This window comes from Equus przewalskii, chromosome 1 (genome assembly GCF_037783145.1).
Source record: "Equus przewalskii isolate Varuska chromosome 1, EquPr2, whole genome shotgun sequence".
NCBI lineage: Eukaryota > Metazoa > Chordata > Mammalia > Perissodactyla > Equidae > Equus > Equus przewalskii.
Window position 1 is genome coordinate 68,459,011 of NC_091831.1, and position 24,321 is coordinate 68,483,331.

The window sequence follows — 24,321 nt, forward strand, 5'->3', positions numbered from 1 at the left end:
CCATAGTATAGGATTTTATTCACAATAGCTTCTCTAAGACCTAACCTATATCTGGCACAGATACTCAATCATTGTTGAATCAATGTATAAACAGAAAGAAACTCAGACAATAAGATTTCCCTTAATTGTTTGAGAAAGATGAAGAATAAATGTGGTTGCTACAGCTCAAATCTCCTATACTTTAATATTGCTAATCCCTGAAAAACTATGCTAACGTAAAAATATGAAAATTTAAAATGCATTTATGTGTTATAATAAAGGAATGCACTTACATGTTATAAGAGGAATATATTCCCAAGGAGCTAAAAAAAATCATGAAATTGCTTCTTACACCAGGCCTTTTTAACTTGATATTTGATGACATTTTCAGCATTCTGTCCATATTCTTTAATTTTGTCCTTTTTATTTCACAATTGAACCCACTCTCAGTTGGCTTAATTCTAAAGAACATCCAACTGAGGCTAAAGTGTCCACTACCAGCATACCTAATGATTTGTGTTATTGTTTCAATAAAATCAAGTTTATAAGATCTATCCACTTTATCACTATTATTGGCACCTTAATTTTTATAAAATAATAAGGGACAAATGTAAAATTTTAAATATATACATGTTGTACAGTGGAAACATCTGTACAGATGGAAATGGTGACAGGGCCCAAGCCTTACTGTTGGCTTACAGGCCAGGCCCCATTGAGCCATAGATCAAAATGTTCACCCATTATGGAGCATGGATTGCAAGAGGAAAAAATAAAATAAAGGTACTTACCAGTAATCTGGTGGTGGAGAAATAAGTATACAAAAACTATTTTAAAACAAAGACTCTGATAAAGTGCTGTGGTATAGGACCCCAAAAATGATTTGGGGAAGTTGATTCTAAGATGGGTGATACTAAAAAGCCACTTTGATTAGGTGAGATTTAAACAAGGACTGCATGGAAAGGAGTTGACAAGCAGATAATAGCAGAAAAGGATCAACCCAGGAGCCATATCATGGAAGCAAGCAGAGCAGGAAGCTCCAGGAATCCATCCTTCCACATAAACAACTGTTAAACTGGCAGGAACCATCTGAAGTAGCTATTTTGGAACTCTGTAGTCTAGTCAAACACTTGCATCCAGGGAAGATCTTGCTGAACAGGCTGGTAAATTTCAGTGAATTTCAGTCTTTTGTATAGTAGAGATTACCAGCCACCAGTCCCCAGCCTCCTAACAGGCATCTGGAGGCATAGCTACCTGCATTCCTGGTGTGCCTTGCTAGAGCCAGGGTGGGCAATAGGGCCTGTCTTCCAAATATCAATATTGTGTGTTCTGATTGCTGATTGCTGCTTTTTATCACTGAGGGCCTGGCAGTTATTGTTTCAATCCCCATGGGCTGACATGGCTTCCAGAGAACTTAAAGAGGCTCCCCTATTGGAAGTCAGACATGTAAGTAAATCTTTGTCAGGACACTAGCTGGCAGAGAAAATGGAACAAAATTTCAGCAAACACATACAACAAGGAATACACACCTTGCAAAAATAATTTGGAAAAATCACAAAGGATGGCTCCAGCTCTCAATAAGTAACATTCAGCAATCACTGAGAAAAGAAAGAATTAGATTTCCAGAGTTACCATGATACAATACCCAAAATGTCCAGTTTCTAACAAAATATTACAAAACTTATAAAGAAACAGGAAAATATGGTCTATCCCTGTGAAAAAAGGAATTTGACAGAAACCATCCCTGAGATGTTAAATCAACTGTCTTAAATATGTTCAGTGAACTAAAGGAAACCATGGGTAGCAAACTAAAGGAAATCAGGAAAACAATGTATGAACAAAATGAAAATATCAATATAATTATAAGAATTACAAAAAAGAACCAAACAGAAATTGTGGAGCTGAAAAGTACACTACGTGAAATGAAAAACTCACTGGAAGAGTTCAACAGCCAATTTGAGCTGGTAGAGAAAATGATCAGTGAACTTAGAGATAAGACAATTAAAATTATCCAGTCTTAGGAGCAGAAAGAAAAAAGAATGGAGAAAATGAACAGAGACTGAAGGACCTATGGGACAACATCAAATGTACCAATGTTCACATTATAGGAGTCCCAGAAGGAGAAGAGAGAAAGGGGCAGAAAAATAATTTGAGAAATAATGGCCAAAACTGCCTAAATCTGAGGAAAGTTTTGAATATACACAGGCAAGAATCTCAGTGAACTCTAAGGAGGATAAATTCTAAAGAAACTCATACAGAGAGACATTAGAGCCAAATCATTGAAACCCAAAGACAAAGAGAGAATCTTGAAAGCAGCAGGAGAGAAATGACTCATTATGGACAAGGAATCCTCAATAAGATAAACAGCTGATTTCTCTTCAGAAATGGCACTGGGATAATATATTTAAAGTCCTGAAAGAAAAAAATCATCAACCAAAAATCCTACATCCAGAAGAACTATCTTTCAAGAATGAAGGAGAAAGTAAGACATTTCTAGATAAAAGCTGAGAGGGCTGATTATCAGTGGACCTACCTTACAAGAAGTGTTAAAGAGAATTCTTAGGTTGAAATGAAAGAACATGAGAGAATAACTTGAAGCCATAAGAAAAAAATTAAGAACACTGGTAAAGGTAACTACAATGGTAAATATAAAAGCGAATATTATTGTATTTTTGGTGTGTTTTTAACTTCTCTTTCTTTCCTATGTGATTTATTAGGCAAATGCAATAAACAATTATTATAAATCTATGTCTATAGGAATACCATGTGTAAAGATGTAATCTGTGGCAATAATAATATAAAGGGGGAGGGACAGAGATGTGTAGGAGCAGAGTGTTTGAACTCTACGTAAACTAAGCTCATCTTATTGAAAGTAAGATGCCATAAGTTTAAGATGTTAATTGTAATTCCCAAGGTAACCTCTAAGAAAATAACCAAAAAATTGACAGGTGAGAAAGAAGATGGGAATCAACATGGTGCACTACAAAAAATCAACTAACATGAAAAAGGAAGTAATAGAGGAATTGAGGAACAAAAAGCATATGACATACAGAATACAAATAGATAAATGGCAGAAGTAAATTCTTCTATATCAGTAATCATGTTAAATGTAAATTAATTAAAATTTTCTATTATAAGGCAGAGTTTGGCAGATTAGGTTAAATAAACAGGAACCATTTATATGCTTTCTACAAGGGATTCACTTCAGATAAAAGGACACAAAGAGGTTGAAAGTAAAAGGATGGAAAAAGGTATTCCATGCAAATAGTAACAAAAAGAGAGTAGAGATGCCTATATTATTGTCAGAAAAAGTAGACTTTAAATCAAAAAAGGTTACAAAAGACAAATAGGACATTGTATATTGATAAAAGTATTGAAACAGCAAGAAGATACAAGCATACTTCAGAGATATTGTGGGGTTGATTCTAGACCGCCACGATAAAGTGAATATTGCAATAAAGCAACTATTTGATTTCCTAGTGCATATAAAGTTATGTTTACACTATACTGTAGTCTATTAAGTGTGTAATAGCATTATGTCTAAAAAATGTACATACCTTAATTAAAAAATACCTTATCGCAGGGCCAGCCCCGTGGTATAGTAGTTAAGTTCATGCTCTCTGCTTTGGTGGCCCAAGGTTCTCTGGTTCAGATCCTGGGTGCTGACCTATGCACTGCTTATCAAGACATGCTGTGGCAGGCATCCCACATATAAAATAGAGGAAAATGGGCACAGATGTCTGCTCAGGGCCAATCTTCCTCAGTACAAAGAGGAGGACTGGCAGTGGATGTTAGCTCAGGGTTAACCTTCCTCAAAAAAAAAACCCCCTTATTGGAGAGTGATATCACCATCATGGCAGAGCAAGCTATTCCCATAGTCTCTCCCTCCTAAGTTACAACCAAACAGACATTCATTAACCAAAAGACAATCCCCTAAAAAGCACAATAGGATGTCTGAGAGATCCACACAGCCATACATCTGAAGGCAGGGGTACTGGATCCCCAGGAAGCAGTGGAAGGAGGTGACCAGATCCCCTCCCACTCCCCAGTGGCAGCGATCTAGGTTCCAGGTCCTCATGCAGCAGCCAAGCATGCAACTGTAAGAGGAGGCAGGGGAACAGGCAGGCCTGCACATCAGCACTTTCACTTTTGGAGATACAACCCAGCCCTTGGGAAGGCTCCACACAGAGTGGCACAGCTCAGCCACTTCATGGGGACCCCAACCAAGCACAGCAGCCCAGGCAAACTGCCCATGAGTGCAGAGCAGGCCCACATGTGCAAGTAAAAGAAAGCACCCCCCCTCCACACCTAGCACATGAGCTCAGCCAATCTGAAGACAAGGCAGTGGATCCACACCAGAGCACCAGCATGTGTGTGTGTGACCCACCAAGTGGCTGTGATCAGTGGGTAAACACAGATAAGCCATATTTGCACAACTTCCAGCAGACATTGTGGGTTCAGAAAACACAGCTCCTGCCCTCTCCCCTCAGTGGTAGCAGGTGGAATCTGTGACATGATACTACCACTCTGTACCAGCAAAGGATCACTTCATCTAATACCACAAAGAACTTCATTAACACTCCAGAGCAGAAGAAAAATGACAAGTCTCCAGAAACCAATCCTGAAGTCACAGAAATTTACAATCTAAATGACAGAGAATTAAAAATAGTTGTCATAAAGAAACTCAGTGAGTTACAAGAAACTCAGAAAGACAGTTCAATGAACTCAGGAATAAAATGAATGAGCAGAAGGAATTCTTCACAAAAGAGATTGAAGCTCTAAAAAAAAACAAACAAACAGAAATTCTGGAGATGAAGAACAAAATGAATGAGATAAAAAACAATCTAGAAACATCAAGAAACAGAGCTGACGTTATGGAGGATAGAATTGTAATGTAGAAGACAGAAATATAGAAATGCTTCAGGTGGAGGAGGAAAGAGAACTAAGACTTTAAAAAAATGAAGAAATTCTTCGAGAATATCTGACTCAATCAGGAAACGCAACATGAGGATTATAGGTATTCCAGAGGAAGAAGAGAGAGAGAGAAAGTACCAGAGAGCTGGTTCAAAGAAATAATAGCTAAGAACTTCCCAAACCTGGGGAAGGACCTGGACTTACAAATATACTGTCAATAGAACTCCTGGTTACATCAATGCAAAAAAGACCTTCTCCAAGGCATATAACAGTAAAACTGGCAAAAGTTAAAGGCAAAGAAAAAATATTAAGGGCAGCAAGGCAGAAGAGAATAATCTACAAAGGAACCAACATCAGGTCTTCAGCAGATTTCTCAGCAGAAACATTACAAGCTAGGAGAGACTGGAATGATATATTCAAAATACTGAAAGACAAAAACGTTCAGCCAAGAATACTCTATCCAGCGAAAATATCCTTCGATATGATGGAGAAATAAAACCTTCCCCAGATAGACAAAAGGTTAGGGATTTCATCATCAGAGGACCACCCTTCGAAGAAATGATCAAGGATGCCTTCATACCTTAAACAAAAAGGCAAAGGTTTACAAAGCCTTGAACAAGGAGATAAACAGACAGACAAAATCAGAAAATTGTAGACCTCTATCAGAACAGATTAGAAAGCACTTAATTATAACATAAAAGATAAAAGGAAGGAAAGCATCAAAAATAAGTATAAACGCTGCATTTTACTCACAACATGAAACAAACAAAAGAATTTGTGACAACAATAACTTAGATAGGGAAGAGGAAAGGAATGGAACCTGCTTAGGTTGATGGAGATGAGAAGCTATCAGAAAATTGATTATTTCCTCTATGAAATCTTTTATACAAACCTCATGGTAAGCACTAAACAAAATTCAGAAGAGAAACACAAATCACAAATAAAGAGAAAACTGAGAAAACCATCACAGAAAACCACCAAACTGAAATGGCAGTCAGAAAAACATGGGAAGAGAAACAAGGGAGGCATAGAACAACCAGAAAACAAGAGATAAAATGGCAATATTAAGCCCTCCTATATCAATAACCAGTCTAAATATAAAAGGATTGAATTCTCCCATAAAAAGACACAGAGTGGCTGGATGGATTAAAAAACAAGACTCAACAATATGCTGCCTCCAGGGAACACATCTCAGCTCTAAAGACAAACACAGGCTGAGAGTTTAGGGATGGAAGACAATACTCCAAGCAAATGGCAAGCAAAAGAAAGCAGATGTTGCCATACTTATATCAGACAAAGCAGACTTCAAGATAAAAAAAGGCAGGGAGAGACAAAAAGGGGCATTATATAATGATAAAAGGGACATTCCACCAAAAGAACATAACACTTATGAATATATATGCATCTAATACGGGAGTACCAAAGTATATAAAGCAACTATTAACAGACCTAAAGGAAGAAAAAAAACAATACAATAATTGAAGGGGACTGCAGCTACCCACTTACATCAATGGATAGACCATCCAGACAGAAACTCAACAAGGAAATAGTGTACTTAACAAAAAACTAGGCAAGATGGACTTAATAGATATATATAGGACATTCTATCCAAAAATAGCAGAATACACATTCTTCTCAAGTGCACATGGAACATTCTCAAAGATAGACCATATGATGGGAAACAAGGCAAGCCTCAATAAATTCAAGAAGATTGAAATCATATAAAGAATCTTTTCCAACCACGGTGCTATGAAACAAGAAATCAACTACAAGAAAAAAGCTGGGAAAGTGACAAATATATGGAGATTAAACAACATGCTACTGAACAACCATTGGATCAATGAAGAAATCAAAGGAGAAATCAAAAAGTACCTGGAGACAAATGAAGATGAAAATGCATCATACCAACTCTTATGGGATACAGTAAAAGTGGTTCTAAGAGGGAAATTCATAGCAGTACAGATACACCTCAACAAATAAGAAAAATCTCAAATAAGCAATCTTAAACTACACCTAATAGAACTAGAAAAAGAAGAACAAACAAAGCCAAAAGTAGCAGGAGTGAAATAATAAAACTTAGAGTAGAAATAAGTGAAATAAAGACAAAAAAATAGTAGAAAGGATCAATGGAACAAAGAGGTGGTTCTTTGAGAAGATAAACAAAATTGACAAACTCTTAGCCAGAATCACTAAGAAAAAAAGAGAGAAGCCTCAAATAAATAAAATTAGAAGTGAAAGAGGAGAAATTACAATAGATACCACAGAAATAGAAAGGATTATAAGTGAATACTATGAAAAACTATATGCCCACAAATTGGATAACTTAGAGGAAATGGATAATTCTTAGACTCATACAACCTTGCCAAACTGAATCAAGAAGAAATAGAGAATCTTAGACTAATCACAAGTAAATAGATCAAAACAGCAATCAAAAATCCCCCACAAACAAAAAGCCCAGAACCAGATGGCTTCTCTGGAGAATTCTACTGAACTTTCAAAGAAGATTTGAATAACTATCCTTCTCAAAATTTTCCAAAAAATTGAAGAAGATGGCATACTTCCTAACTCATTCTATGAGGCCAACATCACCCTGATACCAAAGCCAGACAAGGACAACACAAAGAAGGAAAATTACAGGCCAATATCATTGATGAACATAGATGCAAAAATCTTCAACAAAATATTGGCAAACTGAATACAGCAAAAATTAAAAGGATCATACACCATGATCAGGTGGGATTTATACCAGAGATGCAGGGATGGTTCAACATCTACAGATCAATCAACGTGATACACCACATTGACAAAATGAAGAATAAAAATCACATGATCATCCCAATAGATACAGAGAAAAAATTCGACAACATACAACATCCATTTATGATAAAAAGCTTTCAGTAAAATGGGCATAGAAGGAAAGTACCTCAACATAATAAAGCCCATAAATGACAAAAACACAGCCAACATCATACTCAGTGGGGAAAAACTGAAAGCCATCCCTCTGAGAAGAGGAACAAGACGAGGGTGCCCAGGGCCAGCACTGATGGCGTAGTGGTTAAAGTTTAGTGCTCTCACTGCTTCAGTGGCCCAGGTTCAGTTTCCAGTCATAGAAACAAACCACTTGTCTGTCAGTACCCATACTGTGGGAATGGCTCATATAGAAGAACTGGAAGGACTTATAACTAGAATATACAACTATGCACTGGGGCTTTGGGGAGGAAAAAAGGAAAAAGACAAGTTGCCCACCCTTGCCACTACTATTCAACATGGTACTGGAGGTTTTGGCCAGAGCAATTAGGTAAGAAAAAGAAATAAAAGGAATCTAAATTGGAAAGGAAGAAGTGAAACTCTCACTGTTTGTGGACAACATGGCCCTATATAAAGAAAACCCAAAAGAATCCACCAGAAAACTATTATAAATAATAAACAACTACACTAATTTTCAGGGTAAAAAATCAACTTACAAAAATCAGTTGCATCTCTATACACTAATAATGAACTAACAGAAAGAAAAGTCAAGAATACAATCACATTTACAACTGCAACAAAAAGAATAAAATATCCAGGCATTAACCTAACCAAAGAGGTGAGAGACCTGTACATTGAAAACTATCAGACATTATTGAAAGAAATTGAAGAAGACATAAAGAAATGGAAAGATATTCCATGTCCGTGAGTCAAAAGAATAAACATAGCTAAAATGTCCATACTACCCAAAGCAATCTACAGATTCAGTGCAATCCCAATCAGAATCAGAATGACATTCTTCATGAAAACAGGACAAAGAATCCTAAAATTCATATGGAACAACAAAAGATCTCAAATAGTCAAAGCAATCCTGAGAAAAAATAACAAAGCTGGATGCATAACAATCCCTGACTTCAAAATACACTAAAAGTCTATAGTAATCAAAACAGCATGGTACTGGCACAAAAACAGACACACTGATCAATGGAACACAATTGAAAGCCCAGAAATAAAACAACACATATATGGACAGCTAATCTTTGACAAAGGAGCCAAGAACATACAGTGGAACAAAGAAAGTCTCTTCAACAAATGATGTTGGCAAAACTGGACAGCCACATGCAACAGAATGAGAGTAGACCATTAGCTTATACCATACACAAAAATTAGCTCAAAATGGAGTAAATACTTGAAGGTAAGACCTGAAACCACAAAACTCCTAGAAGAAAATATAGGCAGTGCACTCTTTGACAGCAGTCTTAGCAGCATCTTTTCAAATGCTATGTCTACTTGGGCATGGGAAATAAAAGAAAAAATAAATGGGACTGCATCAGACTAAAGAGCTTCTGCAAGGCAAAGGAAATGATTGACAAAATGAAAAGACAACCCACTAACCGGGAGAAAATATTTGCTAATCATATATCCAACAAGGGGTAATTTCCAAAGTATGTAAAGAACTCATACAACAAAAAAAAAAACCTGATCAAAAAATGGGCAGAGGATATGAACAGATATTCTTCTGAAGAAGATATACAGATGGCCAAGTGGCACATGAAAAGATGTTCAACATCGCTAATTATTAGGAAAATGAAAATCAAAACTACAATGAGATATTACCTTACATCTGTTGGGATGGCTATAATTACCAAGACAAAAAATAATAAATGTTGGAGAGGATGTGGAGAAAAGGGAACCCTCATACACTGCCGGTGGGAATGCAAACTGGTGCAGTCACTAGGAAAAAAAGTATGGAGACTTCTCAGAAAACTGAAAATGGAAATACCATATGACCCAGCTATATCCCACTACTGGGTGTTTATCCAAAGAACTTGAAATAAACAATTCAAAGAGACTTACGCACCCCTATGTTCATTGAAGCATTATTCATAATAGCCAAGACATGGAAGCAACCCAAATGCCCATATACTGATGAATGGATAAGGAAGATCTGGTATATATATCAATGGAATACTACTCAGCCATAAAAAAGACAAAATCATCCCATTTGCAACAACATGAATGGACCTTGAGAGTATTATGTTAAGTGAAATAAGCCAGATAGAGAAAGACAAACACTGCATGACTTCACTCCTATGTGGAAGATAAACAAACACAGGGATAAAGAGAACAGATTAGTGGTTACCAGAGGGGAAGGGGGTTAGGAGATGGGCAAAACAGGTAAAGGGGCCTATATATATAGTCAAGGATAAAAATTAGACTATTGGTGGTGAGAAGAATGCAGTCTATACAGAAACTGATAATTAATAATGTACACCTGAAATTACACAGTTATAAACCATTATAAACTCAATAAAATAATTGAATAAAATTACCTTATTGCTAAAAATGCTAACCATCTTTTGAGCCTTCAGCAGGTCATAATCTTTTTGTAGGTGGAGGGTCTTGCCTCAGTGTTGATGTCTGCTGACTCATCAGGGTGGTGTTTAGTGAAGTTTGGGTGGATGTGACAATTTCTTAAAATAAGACGACAATGAAATTTACCACATTGATTGACTCTTCCTTTCAAGAACAATTTCTCTGTAGCATGTGATGTTGTCTAATAGCATTTTACCCACAGCAGAACTTCTTTCAAAATTGGAGTCAATCCTCTCAAACCCTACCAGTGCTTTATCAATTAAGTTTATGTAATATACTAAAGCATTTGTTGCCATTTCAATAATCTTCACAGCATCTTCACCAGGAGTAGTTTCCATTTCAAGAAACTGCTTTCTTCTCTTATCCATAAGAAGCAACTCCTCATCCATTAAAGTGTTTAATATTGCTGTGTCTCAGAGAATGGGAAGGCCTGAGGAGAGGGAGAGAGACAGGAGAATGACCGGTCAGTGGAACAGTCAGAACACACACAACGATTCTGAAGTTCACCATCTTATATGGGCATTGTTCACAGCACCCCAAAACAATTACAATAGTAACATCAAAGATCATTGGTCACAGATCACCATAACAAATAATAATGAAAATGTTTGAAATATTGCAAATAATTACCAAAATGCAACATAGAGACATGAAGTGAGCAAATGCTTTTGGAAAAATGGCACTGATAGACTTGCTTGACACAAGGTTGCCATAAACCTTCAATTTGTAAAAAATGCAATATCTGAAAAGCACAATAAAATTAGAACATATAAGGCAAGATAGTTCCATAGTAATAGTTGGATACTTCAATAATGGCTCTAACAACCAGACAGAAAATCAATACGGAAACAGAGGATTTAAATGGCATTATAAAGCAATTAGACCTAACAGACATATACAGGAAACTCTATCCAACAATAGCTGAATACACATTCTTCTCAACTGCACATGGAACATTTTCCAGTATAAATCATATGTTAGGCCACAAAACAAGTCTCAATAAATTTTAAAAGATGCAAATTATAAACAGTACTTTTCTGACCAAAATAGAATTAAGCTACAAATCAATAACACAAGTAAAATTGGAAAATTGACAAATACATGAAAATTTAAAAACAAACTCTTAAACAATCAGTGGGACAAATATGAGATCACAAGGGAAATTAGAAAATATCTTGAGATAAACGAAAATGAAAACACAACATCCCAAAACTTATGGGATGCAGCAAAAACAGTGCTAAGAGGGAAATTTACAGCTGTAAATGCATTCATAAAAAAAGAAGACCTCAAATCGATGACCTAATTGTAAACCTTAAGAAACTTGAAAAAGAAGAGCAAACTAAACCCAGAGCTAGCAAAGGGAATGCAATAACAAAGATTAGAATGGAGATAAGTGAAACAGAGAATAGAAAAAGAATACAGGAAATCAATGAAACCAAAAGTTGCTTCTTTGAAAAGATCAACAAAATTGATAAGCCTTTAGCAGATTGACCAAGAAAAGAAGAGACAAGATTCAAATTACTTAATCAGAAATAAAAGACAGGACCCTACTACTGATTTTACAGAAATAAAAAGCATTACAAGGGAATACTATAAATAATTATACACTAATAAATTGGATAACTTAGATGAAATATACAAGAAACACACAACTTTCCAAAACTGACTCATGAAGAAATAGAAAATCTGAATAAACCTACAACTAGTAAGGAGATCAAATCAGTAATCAGACCTCCCAACGAAGAGAAGCCCAGGATCCAATTACTTCACTGGAGAATTCTACCAGACGTTTAAAGAAGAGCTAATGCTATTCCTCCTGAAACTCTTCCAGTAAAGTGAAGATGAAGGAACATTTCCTAATTCATTCTATGAGGGCAGCATAACACTTATACCAAAGCCAGACAACGATACTACAAAAAAAGGAAAACTAACACCAACATCTCTTAAGCATATTGATGCAAATATAAGCTAACTGAATTCAGCAGCATATTAAAAGTATTATGTACCATGACCAAGTGGGATTTATTCCTGGAATACAAACGATAGTTCAATATATGGAAATCCATCAATATAATACATCACACTAACAAAATAAAGTGAGAAAACACACAATCATCTCAATTGATGCAGAAAAAGGATTTAACAATCTCCAACAACCTTTCATGATAAAAAAACACTCAACAAACTAGGAATAGAAGGAAACTTCCTCAACATAATAAAGGCCATATATGGGAACTCACACCTAACATCATATTCAATGGTAAAAGACTGAAAGCTTCTCCCCTAAGATCAGGAAAGAGATAAGGATGTCCACTTCACAACTACTGTTTAACATAGTACCAGAAGTTCTACCTAGAGCAAATAGGCAAGAAAAATAAATTAAAGACATCTAAATTGGAAAGAAAGAATTAAATTATCTCTGTTCCCAGTTGACATGATCTCATGTAGAAAACTCTAAAGATTCCACCAAAAGAACTGTTAGAGGGTGCTGGCCCCGTGGCTGAGTGGTTAAGTTTGTGCTCTCCGCTGCAGGCGGCCCAGGGTTTTGTCTGTTCGAATCATGGGCACAGACATGGCACTGCTCATCGAGCCACGCTGAGGTAGCATCCCACATGCCACAGCTAGAAGGACACACAACTAAGAATATACAACTATGTACCTGGGGGCTTTGGGGAGAAAAAGGAAAAAAATAAAATCTTTAAAAAAAAAGAAAGAACTATTAGAGCCAATAAATGAGTCAGCAAAGTTGCAGGATACAAAAATCAACACTCAAAAATTAGCTGTATTTCTATAGCTAGCAATGAGCAACTTGAAAAGGAAACTAAGAAATAATTCCATTTACAATATCATCAAAAAGAATAAAATACTTAGGAATAAATTTAACCAAGAAGGCAAAAGTCTTGTACACTGAAAACTACAAAACATTGACAAAAGAAATTTTAAAAGACTTAAATAAATGGAAAAACATCCCATGTCATAGATCAGAAGACTTCATATTATTAATACGACAATACCACCCAGAGTGATCTATGGATTCAATGTAATCTCTTTCAAAATTCCAGTGGTGTTTCTTGCAAAAATAGAAAAACCTCATCCCGGGGCCAGCCCTGCGGCCGAGTGGTTAAGTTCACTTAACCACTTCAGCTGCCTTGGGTTTTGCTGGTTCAGATCCTGGGCACGGACATGGCACTGCTCATCAAGCCATGCTGAGGTGGCGTCCCACATAGCACAATCAGAAGGACCTACAACTAGAATATACAACTATGTATGGAGGGCTTTGGGGAGAAAAAGAAAAAAAAAGAAGATTGGCAACAGATGTTAGCTCAGGTGCCAATCTTTAAAAAAAAAAAAAGAAAAGAAAAACCCATCCCAAAATTCATATGGAATCTCAAAGAACACTGAATAGCCAAATTAATCTTAAGAAAGAAGAACAAAGTTGAAGGACTTACACCTTGATTTCAAAACTTAGTACAAAACCACAGTAATCAAAAAAGAATGGTACTGGCCTAAGGACAGACCTATAGGCCAACGGACTAAAATAGCAAACACAAAGATAATCCCTCACATATATTGTCAGTTGATTATCAACACCTTTTCAATACTATTCAATGGGGAAAGGACAGTCTTCTCAAAAAATAGTGCTGGGAAAATTGTATATCCACATGCAAAAGAATGAAGTTGGACCCATATTTTATACTATATACAAAAACTAACTCAAAACAGATCAAAGACCTAAACTTAAGAGCTAAAACTATAAAACTCCTATAAGAAAACATAAAGGGAAAGCCTCATAACATTGGATTTGGCAATGATTTCTTGAATATGAAACAAAAAGCACAGGCATCAAAAGAAAAACTTGATAAATTAGACTTCATCAAAATTTAAAAACTTTGTGAATCAAAGGATACTATCAACAGAGTGATAGGACAGTGCACAGAATGGGAGACAATATTTGCAAATCATACATCTGATAAGTGGTTAATGTATAGAATGTGTTAGGAACTCGAACAACAACAACAACAAACTCAGTTCAAAAATAAGCAAAGAAGATACACAAATGGCCATTAACACATGAAAAGATGTCAACATCCTTAGTCATTAGAGAAATGCAAATCAAAACCACAATGAGATACTATTTCATACCTTTTAGGATGACTATTATGAAAAATCAGAAACTAACAATTGTTGGTACAGATGTGCAGTAATTGGACCCCTTGCGCACACTGATGGGACTGTAAAATGGTGCAGCCTCTATGAACACCACACAGTGTGGTGGCACCTCAAAAAGTTGAACATAGAATTACCATATGATCCAGCAATTCAACTCCTAGGTATACGTCCAAAAGATCTGAAAGCAGGTACTCAAACAGATGCTTTTACACCAACGTTTATAGCAGCATTGTTCACAATAGCCAAAAGGTGGAAACAATCCAAATATCCATCAATAGATGAATGGATAAAGAAAAGGGGCATAACCATACAATGGAAGATTATCAGGCATAAAAAGGAATGAAATTCTGATAGATGCTACAACACGGATGAACCTTGAAGATATTATGCTAAGCGAAATAAGCCAGACACAAAAGGATAAATATAGCATGTCTTCCTTTACACGAGGTACATAGAATAGGTAAATTCACAAACATAGAAAGTAGAATAGATGTAACCTGGGGTTGTGGGGAGTGGCGATCGAGAGTTACTGCTTAATGGATACAGAGTTTCTAGTTGAGATGATGAAAAATTTTTGGAAACGGATAGTGGTGATGCTTACAAAAACACTGTGAAGGTGGGGCTGGCCCCGTGGCTGAGTGGTTAAGTTCGCGCGCTCCGCTGCAGGCGACCCAGTGTTTCGTTGGTTCGAATCCTGGGCGCGGACATGGCACTGCTCATCAGACCACGCTGAGGCAGCGTCCCACATGCCACAACTAGAAGGACCCACAACTAAAATATACAACTATGTACTGGGGAGCTTTGGGGAGAAAAAGGAAAAAAAGAAAATCTTAAAAAAAAAAAAAACAACACTGTGAAGGTATTTAATGCCATTAAATTGTCCACTTAAAATGGTTTAAATGGTAAATTTCATGTTTTGTATTTTACCACAATATAAAAATAATTAATAAAAGAAAAGAAAAGAATCAACTCAGGCAGAAGGGTGGAGGTTGGTGTTCTTGCCAGCACTGTAAGGCCCCATAGTTTGGAAGTCCCCCTGAGGGCCAGGAGCAGTGCCCTGCTTAGCTGAGGGGAGAGCAGCAGGCGCCTGTGGAGGTGGCCTGGTGGCTGGGCCTGCAGTTAGGGAGAAGCGTGTGAGCCCGCCTGGAGCAGCGGGACCTGGGCAAGGGTGGTGAATCAGGCACAGTAGCAGAAGGTAGGCTCCTCTCTACACTCATCATCTTATCACCATCCCCTGACACATAGCAGACACTCAATAGGTATTTGTTGAGTGGATGAATCATATAGAAGAGTGGTTCTCAAACCATATCATAATGTAAGATATCAGAATGTATCCACATGTACCCCTGGAGGGCTTGGCAAAGCTCAGGTTGCTGGGCCCAGAACTCCTGATGCAACAGGTCAGGGATGGAATCTGAGAAGAAGCATTTCTGACAAGCTCCCAGGTGATGCTGATGCTGCGGGTCTGGGGCCGCACGTTGAGAACCACTGATTTAGAAGGAACAATTACCATAGATGAAGGACCAGGCCCCTGCTCAAATTTCTAAGTAAATGTGTAAACCCCTACGTTCTTTTAAAATTCCTAGGCTGGGGAGCCCAAACAGTGATTGAGATAGAATTTCTTGCTACCCCAAGTGGGGGATGCTGAAAGCTATATTTAATTAGATTTAAGGGAAAAAAGCAATATAGTTTTTCTTGAATGTGATTGTTAAAAATTTTACTCGATAAAACAGATGAAGAAACCAGTTCTTGAGGAAAGTTAGTCCTCAGTGAGACCCCATATAAGCAAAAACAGAAGTTGATTGAAATTCTGAGTCTGGCACTCACTAGCTGTGTGACTTTGGGTGAAATATCCAACCTCTCTGGACTTCAAATATTTTACCTGTAAAATAGAGATGGTAGTAGCAAACTCAAGGGGTTATCATAAGGATTAGATGTAAGGATTAGAGTAAGTAAAATACAGAAGGAGCTCTCTTACCCAATTTCTACTTAACCACCTTGCCAGTTTAATCTCTCTGTGCTCCTGAGCTAAGCTCACAGCCCACATGCCCTTCCCTTGAGTTCCCTGCACTTCTGTTCCCACCAGTGGAGTCAGAGATGTTCCAAAATCAGGTGTGTCTATTGTCAAATCTGTTTGCTAATTGTACTGGATACTGTAATCATGTAATTTAACTAAATATTGCTTAAATCCATGAAATATGAGTGCAAAAAGAAGGAACGCTATCGTTTCTATGAAAAATAACTTGTTTGCTTTGGAAAGTCTCCATAAAGGCAAGTTGTTAAAATAAACTACTATCAGATTATGTGCATGTGAGACATCTGCAAAAGACTGGGGGAAATGGTAAAAATCTAGAAAGACTCTTGGCTCAATTGCTCACACATACATACGTTTATGTCCTTGCTCTACTTTAAAGCATCCTAAACTGGAAATCTTAGAAGATGGATCACAGATGTGGTTTAGGGAAGAATAATTATTTGGAATGTGGGTCAGGCACTGTCCTCAAAGAAGGGGTCTCGGTCTTAAATCAATAGACAGGCAAAGAAATGTACAGGTTCACATATTCAGTTAAAGTGAAGCGTTTAAGGTCTGAGTATATCACTGTATGATTCTCCACTTCAACTGCCTTTTTAACAGACCAAATACCAGCACCGATCACACTAGATAAGAAGTGCTCACAGCACTTGGCACTCGCTAAATGTTAGCTCCCTCTCCCCCACCACCCCCTCCACCTCGAAAGTTCCCTTTGGTTCACACCCAAATGCCACTCCTGTTCTTTAACATTTCCTCAGTAAATACACACTGCTGGAGTGTCCTCACGTTGCGCCAAACCAGTGCTTCTTGCAGAGAACATTTGAGGTCCAGGACATTTCCATTTTACACGTTCCAGAAGAGTTACCCCCACAGCACAGCAGAATCCAGGGAGGCCTGGGGAAGGTAGAGGTGCAGACAGTGCTCAGCAATAGTCAACCAGGTTTTAATAAAAATAACACAAGCCAGCCTTCACACAGCACTCTAATGATGATGCACCCTTGAAGATGTAGTTTAATCTCCAGGCACCACTCTGAGCTGGGTCAGGGTTGTTTTTCCACTCAGAAGGTTAGGAAGTGGAACACTGGAAGGCTAACTACTTGCTTAAGTCAGCACTACAAGTTACTAGAGGAGATGGAGCGAGATCTTGGGTTGCCGAGGTTGCTGACTCTCTGCCCTGGTCCTTGATTTTTTTATTTGATTCCTTTTCCAAGAGCTTATGTACATTTTCTGACCACAGCAATACCTTTATATAAAATACATGTGTGTGCATGTGCACATGCATCTGCATGTGTGTATATGTATATTGCCTCCTTCAGGAGAAAGCCTGAAAAGAATAGTGTGGGTAGTGTTCTGTCACACTTCATTTTCTCCAGTCCCTCAATTGATCAGAAAGAGCTCAGCCCTCCCCCAGCCTTTCTGCAGTCACTGATAACTTGTTTCTCAAAGAAAGAAGCAGATGCCAGGGCCACTGTGTACACCTTCCCAGTCCATCCACAGCAGTGGGAAAGGCCTGGACAGACAGTCCAATCCGGTGAAGGACTGCAGCCTAGAGAGCCACTCCCCAGAAGACTGGCTACTCTTGCCTTCAGCAATTCCCAGATTTGGGGACAAGCAGACTGACCTACCTATATTTAGAATACCCTATTATACGAAAATAGAATTTCTTGGTGCCTATGAACATCCCTACCCACTCTTTCCCCTGCTCCTAGGCTGTGGCCATGCCACAGTTAGTAGGATGCTTACAGAGGTTGGTCGTGATTTGTGAGAGGGACATGTAAGGGTTTTTTTGGAGAAAAAGTTATGCAAACATCAGCTCAATCTGAGGAGCGAACAGAGATTGGCCCCAGACAGGATATAAACAGAGAAGATTAAGATCTTACCGTCTCTTCCAGAGTCAACTCTGAGAGCCTCTAGGACCAACATTCATTCATCCACAAATGTCTGTCAAGTGGCCACTGTGCCCCAAGCACCAACATAGGCTCTGGGTGTTGTGCTTGGGAGAAATCCCCATTAACCAGAGCAAGGAGGGAGAAGGGGGTGGGAATAGACAAGGAAAACAAACAAGTAGGAGGCTGAAGGTGATACGCGGGCTTGGTACAGTTTCTGCAGCTGCCTACCATTGACTGGCAGCCACTGAGGGCTGGTAACTCAGTGTGCACTGTCCCAGGACTCCACCCACGGTCCAGTGCCACCTCCTCCTGCTCTTGTGTTTCCTGCTTTCCTCTCCAAACTGTACAGGTCCCCTGAGGGTGAGAGCCTTGACCCACGAGGCCAGCAGGAGTCTGTGTCATGCAGAACCAGCAGGAACGTAATAAGATCCTTCATTCTGGTCTCAGTAGAGCAGGAAATTGGGAATGAACCTTCAGCAACTTTCTTTCTCAATTAACTCTGATTTTCTAGGCAACACATGGGCCTAGAAATCCCTCAGGTGGTCATTCTCTACTTGTAGCTTGAGATAGATTTAAAGTAAGCCATATCACTATTATCAAAAAGACAAAAGATAACAAATGCTGGTGAGGATGTGGAGAAAAGGGAACCCTTGTGCACTGTTGGTGGGAATGTAAATTGGGGCTGCCACTATGGAAAACAGTATGGAGGTTCCTCAAAAAATAAAAAATAGAACTACCATATGACCCAGCAATTCCACTTCTGGGTATATATCTGAAGGAAATGAAATCACTATCTCAAGGAGGCATCTGCACTCCCGTGTTCATTGCAGCATTATTCACAACAGCCAAGACATGGAGATAATGTAAGTGTATAAAGAAAATGAGGTATATATATATAATGGAATATTATTCAGCCATGAAAAAGAAGGAAATTCTGCCATTTACAACAATATAGATAAACCTTGAGGGCATTATGCTAAGTAAAATAAGTCAGACAAAGAAAGGCAAATACTGTATGATCTCACTTATATGTGGAATCTAAAAAGCTGAACTCATAGAAACAGAGAGTAGTTTGGTGGTTGCCAGGGGCTGAGGGATGAGAGAAATGCAGAGATGTTGGTCAAAAGGTAGAAACCTCCAGTTATGAGAAGAATAAGCTCTGGGGATCTAATGTACAGCACGGTGACTATAGTTAGTCCTGTCTGTATACCTGAAAGTTGCCAAGAGAGTAAATCTTAAATATTTTCACCACTTACACAAAAAAAAGGTAATTATGTGAAGTCATGGGGATGTTAATTAACTTTATTGTGGAAATAATTTTACAATAGATACATATATCAAATCATCATGTTGTACACCTTAAACGCACACAATGTTACCTGTCAATTATGTCTCAATACAGCTGGGGGAAGAAACAGAGTCAGCCATATCAAAGGAAAGCTAACATTTACAAATGTGTCCTCTCTTACTCTGTAAAAAATCATATATTTTGAAGGAAGCATCATGAAGTTGAAGAAACACTGATGGTTCTTAGGTTTAAGAAGACCTGGAATCCCAGCTCTGTCAAAAATTAGTTCTGGGCCAGGCACTTCATGACACTCAAATGCCTTGGTTTATTCATTTTCCCCATACATAGGGTGTGCATTTCAGAAGATGTGTTGGGCCCATTGGTTTCTGCATCCCTGCTTCTTAGGAGAATTGAGGATAGTTTCTTCCTTCCTTACCTCTATAAAAAGAGTAACCATTATAATCTCTATATTTGCTTCACTACGTTGCCAGAACCATTTTCTAAACTGTGCTCTGGACAGAAACTAGCAGTTGTAAGGTAATCGTGCACGTTCATTCCTGTCCCGTTCACTTCAAGGAGGCAACAACACTGTGATGGAGGCTGTGGTGGCCCCAGGTCCCACCTTCATGGCCAAGACTTCAGGAGGTTACTGCTAAGGGCCCCACCTGAGCCCCTCTTTGAGAACTGCTCTTGCTTGAAGGAAGTGCCAAGGCACCTAGGTTACACCTCCTCCCTGGGGACAACCTTACGATGTGGGAGTCCGAAGGCCCAGTCCCCTGGCCTCATTTTAAGACAACTCCAGAGGGCTGTCCCAGTTGCAGAGTCCCTGCGAGACGAATTGAGGCTTTTGTCAGAGCTGCATCCCAGTTCAACATTCCCTTCTGTTTCCTGCACTTCCTTACAGGTGCTGCTCTCCAGAGCACCCCTCCAATTAACCTCCTGCACAAAGACTCCATCTCAGAGTCAGTCTCTTGGCAAAGACCTAGGACAGCTACCCAGCCATGCCCACAGATAGGCCTGCCTTGTGCAAGGGTCCATTCAAATGCTTTAGAGTGACAATAGGAGCGCTTACTCCCATACCTTCCAATGAAAGTCTGACTAACCACTTTCTATCTTCAGGCTGGTATGTGTGTGCCTGTGTGTATGTGTCTGTGTTTTAATCCATTCCAGAAGAACCAAGAACAAACTGGGTGATGTCCCATATGTAACTGATTATGAGATTAGGTCAGATTGGCTAATTAAGACTCATTTAACGCCATCTCCTGAGACGAAAGCTACTATGGGGCTGGCATAGAAAACAATTAACCTTACTTGAGTTCAAATAGCTTATGTGAGCTGAGCAAGACCATTTCCCCTTCTGGAGCCATTAATTAATGAGTCTACTTCTTTCCCCCATCCCTCATTCTCATCATAATTTCTTTCACTGGTGGCATCAATTGTCATTCTGTGCAATTCCCCAACTGACGGCACAAGTGCAAATTTGGAAAGAATATCACAGGGAGAGAGCACACTGTGCCTGGGGATCTTAACATCTGTTTCTGTGGAGATGCTCCTTGCTTGGAAGCATATCACAGCCTAGCTAATGCAAGGAGCAGCAGTCTTGAGAGAGTCAGCAAGAAACCCAGAGGCATTGAAAATCCTCGCTAACACAAACGTATGTGGCAGGGATAGAGAAATGGTGTGTTTTTAAATGAGAAGACCTGAAGCATTGTAGGTAAAATGAGAGGCCACCCTTCACAGGTATGTGTGCACATGTACCACTCAGAGCCTGGTGACAGATGCTAGAGGCTTGTAATTACCCACATCAACAGCTCTTTTGAATTGACCTGGTTATTTGCAAATAGAGTTACTGACTGTCACTTTCATTTGCACTATTGCCAAAAGAGATGCACCATTTTCTCATAAAAAGACACCTCTTTTCTTTATGCCTAGGTTGTGATCTTGGATTTCTCCAAGGTTGTAATGGAGATCAAAGAGAGAAGTTGGGAGGCTAGTTCAGCTGAAGGTTTCTAGGGATTCTGACGATCTTAGACCAGTCTCTAGGGGGACTAAATCATATCAACCAAGGCCATAGAGACTAAGTTATAAAGGAGAAGGTCACCGTTGTACAGCTAGAGAGTGAGAGAGTGTGGTGGGAGGAGGGCAATAGGCATCTGTATAGACAGAAACATTCAGATCCACTGTGCAGGACGCTTCACTAGCAAGTTATCTGAAATAGTAATCGGAAAATTACGCAGAGAATCAGATCAAAGAGAGTTTTGTATCCAATCTAGGGAAGACCATGGAGAATGATCTCAGTACTACCCTGGAGTTTACTGTTGAAGTAACTATGATGTTTATCTCTTCTCAGTTCAGATCCCTTTCTCTCCCCATTAGATAATGCTAGATGAAGACAAACTCTTTGCTTCTGAACTCTTCTTTTTCTAGGCTCTGCATAAACCACCACCCTAGAGTTGGCATTTACCATAAAAATGCTGCAATTACCAAGATTACTGTTTGTCATATAACCAATAACTTGACTTTGAATGGTGACATTGTCTGTCTTTGTTCTCTAATTGTAGGGGTTCACCTGTATGATGTCTCTCCATGCACCTACTACATCCAGATACTTTTTCTAAGCTGTAACATTGGGACCCATATGGTGGTCTTCAGAATTAGAAAATACTGTTAAAACTCAAATTGAGGAGCTAAGACATAGAAAGGGACAGCATAGTTAACAATTAGAAGAGATGGTAGACAAAGGATGAATGGACAGATCAGTGGATATAGTTTTTGGAAAATGAGCCAGCTCACATGTGAAAGGAATTTGGAAGACAGAATGAAGAATGAAGAGGAAAGAAACTCTTGGTGCAGGGCAAATGTGGCCAACCTTCTAGTTGTACTTAGTAAGCCCAAGGACTCCAACCCCAGAATACCACCTACTATCTCAATAGAGTGCCTATTCCCTACCTCAATAGGGTTTCTTTATAAGGCAGTTCAGACACATGCACATGTTAGCCCCAAACTCCTATCTTGTTTCCTATCCTGGAGAACTGGGCTGTGAAAACTCCTTTAGCATCACTAGATTAAGAACAAATTACTGGTTCTATGTCTGCTTTCCCTAGGGAAGAGCCCTTGTTTCTATGTGGCTTCCTAAAAATGATGAGAAGAGAGAAAGCACTTCTGGACTGGAAGGCAAGAACCTCCAAAATCCTGCTACTCCACAAAAGCAACTAGAACACTGGCAAAAAATTACCAAGATCAATGTTTCAGAACTCTGGAAATGAACTACAGGCTTGCAACAATCCAATGAATATTTATTCAAGAAAAAAAAGCTGAATATAAGCAGGAGCTTTGCAGTATTTTAACTTGTCTTAATTTCACTCCCCTCTTCCCAGCTCCACAATAGCCTTGAAAACCAATAGCCTCACAATACAGTAGCTGTGAAAATCAGCAGCCTAACAGCCACTGGAGGGGGCAGAATGTATTTGGAGCTCCCCAAAGCCCTATCCCCAGAGAACTGTCACTATTTAAACTGTCTGACAGCTCACTGAAAATCTCCATTCTCAGGACTTGTCTTTATTTGACCTGACTCAGAGCTCACTCAGTGCAAGCAGTCCTATCCCCAGGGCATTTGTCAGAAACAATCAGCAGCAGCTGTTTTACATCTCACTTGTATGAGGCAGCATTACCAGTTGGAGCTGACAACAGGCTGACCAAAAAGCTTAAAATAAAAAACTGGAGAAGGAAATATCTGTAAGGGGAATTGAAATTTCCCAACATAATTCTGGGTATCCAGAAGGCCACATACATATTCAGGGCTATGCGCATGCCTAGGAAATACCTGAGAGGGCCCTAATTTCTTCCCTCTGGCTGACTTTCAGGCTTTGCACACGCAAAAAGTGAAGACTGAGGAAGAGTTGTAAACTGCCTGCTAGCACCATTGATGGCATACCTCAACACTCACACACATACACACAGAGCCACTTGGCAAAGACTGGGAGTCATACTGGTTCAAAGCATTTAAAGAAATCTCTGTCCAATCATTAGCTGACCACTAAGTTAACCAAACACAGACTTCAATGGCTGCATATAACAAAGAATACAGATTTCATAGATTTAGTCCAGGGAAATCACTACACAAACAGGAACAACAACAAAAAGAAACAATAAACCCTGGCGAATAGGGGGAATCTTATTTCTAGAGTTATCACAGTATATTATTTGATGTCCAGTTTCAAAGAAAAAATTACAAGACATGAAGAGAAACAGTAAGGTATGGCCCCAAATCGAGTTAAAAGAAGCAGTCACTATAGACTGTCTCTGAGGAAGCCCAAATACTAGACTTACTAGAGAAAGATCTTAGATGAGCTGTTATAAACATGCTCAAAGAGCTAAAGGAAACTACGTCTAAGAATTAGAGGAAATCATGAGAATGGTGTCTCATTAAATAAAGACTATATATAAATAGAAATTATTTTTTTAAAAAAAGAACCAAACAGAAAATCTTGGGTTGAAAAGTACAACAGTTGAAATGAAAAATTCACTATAGGGGTTCAACAGAAGATTTGAACTGGCAGAAGAAGGAATCAGTGAATGTAAAGACAGGCCAATTGAGATAATTTGGTCTGAGGATAGAAAAAGACATGCTATACAAATAGTACCCAAAAGAGAGCTGGAGTTGCTATACAGACAAAACAGTCTAAGACAAAATTGTCATTAGAAGCAAA